Genomic DNA, 3,601 nt, shown 5'->3' on the forward strand with positions numbered 1-3,601 from the left:
TGCAAGCCTGTAATCCCAGCTACCAGGGAGGCTGAGGCAGGAGAATCACTTGAACCCGGAAGGCAGAGGTTGCAGTGAGCTGAGATTGTACCACTGCACTCCAGCCTGGGCAACAGAGCAAGACTCCATCTCAAAAAGATGAAGAAAAAGAATTTTTTAGTTATAAGAGATTTTAAGTAGTGAGCCCTAATTAAACAGGGTTAAGGGGAAGAAAAGAAATTTATGAACTCCTAGAACTTAATTGTCCAGGACCGGGTGCGGTGGCTCATTCTTGTAATCCCAGCACTTTGGGAGGCAGACAAGGGCAGATCAGGTCAGGAGATCGACACCATCCAGGCCGACATGGTGAAACCCCATCTCTACTAAAAATACAAAAATTAGCTGGGTGAGGTGGTGCGCACCTATAGTCTCAGCTATTCGGGAGGCTGAGATGGGAGAATCACTTGAACCTGGGAGGCAGAGGCTGCTGTGAGCCAAGATCATGCCACTGCACTCCAGCCTGGCAACAGAGTGAGACTGCATCTCAACAAATAAGCAAACAAACAAAAAAACTTAATTGTCCAGGTAAGTCTGGTGTCACTATCATCAGAAACTCAGGCATTCTCTCTCCATCTGTCAGTTCCGCTTTCCATTCTCAGGCTGACCCTCCCCTTGGGACAGTATAACTGCCAGCAGTTCCAGGCTTCGGTGTTATTTTCTCAGTAACTCCCACAAAGCCTTGCCCTTACAAACATTTCCATAAATACCTGGACCTGACTCATTGGCCAGAACTGGGTCACACTGTTACCTGTGGAGGGTGTCCAGGTTCTTGACATTTTGAGTAAAGAATTGGATGAAACGCACGAACGAAGCAATGAAAGAAAAGCCCAGATTTTTTTAAACGAAAGCACACACCACAGAGTGGGGAGCAGGTTAGAGGAAGTGGCTGAAGATTGCTGGTTACGGAATTTTTTAGGGTTTAAATACCCTTCAGAGGTTTACCGTTGGTTACTTGGGTATGCCCTATGTAAATGAAGAGGATAAAGTGAAGTTACAAAGTTACTTACTTGGTATACACCCTGTGCAAATGAAGAGGATGTTTCCTGCCATAGCAGACATGAACTTACAAAGTTATTTACTTGGGCACAGAAAGTAGGGGTTTTGGCCAGCCGAAGTGGCTCACGCCTGTAATCCTAGTACTTGTGGAGGCCAAGGTGGGTGGATCACGCACGAGGTCAGGAGTTCAACCAGCCTGGCCAACCTGGTGAAACCTCATCTCTACTAAAAATACAAAAATTACAGATGCCTGTAATCCCAGCTAATTGGGAGACTAAGGCAGGAGAATTGCTTGAACCTGGGAGGTGGAGGTTGCTGTGAGCCAAGATCTGGCCACTGAACTGCATCTCAGACAAAAAAAAAAAAAAAAAAAAAAAAGAAAGGGTTTTCCCCTTCTAGGACGTTTTTTATTTTTATTATGTATGTATTTATTTATTTTTTGAAACAGAGTCTCCCTTTGTTGCCCAGGATGGAGTACAATGGCAGGATCTTGGCTCACTGCAACCTCTGCCTCCCAGGTTCAAGTGATTCTCCTGCCTCCGCCTCCCAAGTAGCTGGGACTACAGGTGCCCACCAGCACACCTAGCTAATTTTTATATTCTTACTAGAGATGGGGTTTCACCATGTTGGCCAGGCTGGTCTCGAACTCCTTACCTCAGGTGATCCACCCGCCTCGGCCTCCCAGAGTGCTGGGATTACAGGTGTGAGCCTCCATGCTCAGCCTAGTTCTAGGAAGTTTTTAGGTTCCCTGCCTCCAGAACTCATTCTCCTGCCTCAACATGACCATCCTGAATCAATCATCGAAGCAAGGCGTGGCAGGTTATACAATTATGTTGTAAACAATTATGTTAAGGCCTGGAACGGTGGCTCACACCTGTAATCCCAATACTTTTGAGGCTGAGATGGGTGGTTCACTTGAGGTTAGGAGTTCGAGATCAGCCTAATCAACACAACAAAACCCTGTCTCTACTAAAAGTACAAAAATTAGCCAGATGTGGTGGTAGGTACCTGTAATGCCAGCTACTCGGGAGGCTGAGACAGGAGAATCCCTTGAACCTGGGGAGGCGGAGGCTGCAGTGAGCCGAGATCACGCCACTGCACTCCAGCCTGGGGAACAGAATGAAACGGTGTCTCAAAAGGAAAAAAAAACACATCACCAACAACAAAAATTTTATTATACCGTGATGACTTGAACCTAAATTACATACTCACCCCTAGAGCTAGGGAAAATGTCAATAGTGCTAAAAAAAAATATGGAAGGATATCACCTCAAAAGAAAGGTTCTGGTACCTGAAGAAGGTTCTGACTGAACAGAACAGATTTCCAAAGCAGTGATTCTAGTAAGAGAAAATAACAAACCAACATAGAGCCTCTCCTCTTCCAATGCTCTACTTACCTAAGCAATCTCCTTCCCATTTCTGGTTTCAACTGTCATCTGTACTGTTTTTTGTTTGTTTGTTTTGAGATGGATTTTCTCTCTTGTTGCCCAGGCTGGAGTGCAATGGTGTGATCTCGGCTCACTGCAACCTCTGCCTTCCCGGTTCAAGCAATTCTCCTGCCTCAGCCTCCCCAGTAGTTGGGATTATAGGCATGCACTACCACATCCGGCTAATTTTCAGTATTTTTGGTAGAGACGGGGTTTCTCCATGTTGGTCAGACTGGTCTCGATCTCCCGACCTCAGATGATCTGCCCACCTTGGCCTCCCAAAGTGCTGGGATTACAGGCGAGAGCCACCATGCCCGGCTGTCATCTGTACTCTTACATGTGTGTCTCTGGCCTGGATCTGTCCTCTAAACCTCAACCCTACATGTTCAACTGTCTACTTATCTCTCTCTCTCTCTTTTTTTTTTTTTTTTTGAGACAGAGTCTCCGTCTGTTGCCCAGGCTGGAGTGCAGTGGCACTATCTCTTCTCACTGAGGCCTCTGCCTCCTGGGTGCAAGAGATTCTCCTTCCTTAGCCTCCCGAGTAGCTAGGATTACAGGTACATTCCACCATGCCCAGCTAACTTTTGTATTTTTAGTAAAGGTGGGTTTTCACCATGTTGGTCAGGCTGGTCTCTAACTCCTGACCTAGTGATTTCGCCCATCTCGGCCTCCCAAAGTGCTGGAATTACAGGCGTGAGCCACCACACCCGGCACCTACTTATCTCTTTTTGGATATCTCAGAGGCGTTGCTAACACAGCATGTCCAAAATTGAACTCAAGACTCCCCCTTCTTTGGGTGACATTTTCTTAGGGAAATCAGTTCCCTAACTTTCCTGAGTAGGTCCCCAGAAGAGGCACTCATAGCATTGGGTACCTCCCTCTGAGCACAAGTGCCAAGTTGCATTTGTTTGTATAATTGATTGATTCAGTTTTGCCTGGCTATCTAGACTGTAAGGTCCCCGAAGGCAGGGGCTATAACTTGTGTTCTAAACATTGTATCTCACAGTGACCAGAACATAGATGTTCAATATAAAATTTTATTGACTACATTAGTGTTTATTGATGCATATCTATATATCTATTTGCTGAAAACCATTTTTCTTTCTCTTTTTCTTTCTTTCTTTTTTTTTTTTTTTTTTT

Source organism: Cebus imitator, unplaced genomic scaffold (assembly GCF_001604975.1).
Source record: "Cebus imitator isolate Cc_AM_T3 unplaced genomic scaffold, Cebus_imitator-1.0 Scaffold122, whole genome shotgun sequence".
NCBI lineage: Eukaryota > Metazoa > Chordata > Mammalia > Primates > Cebidae > Cebus > Cebus imitator.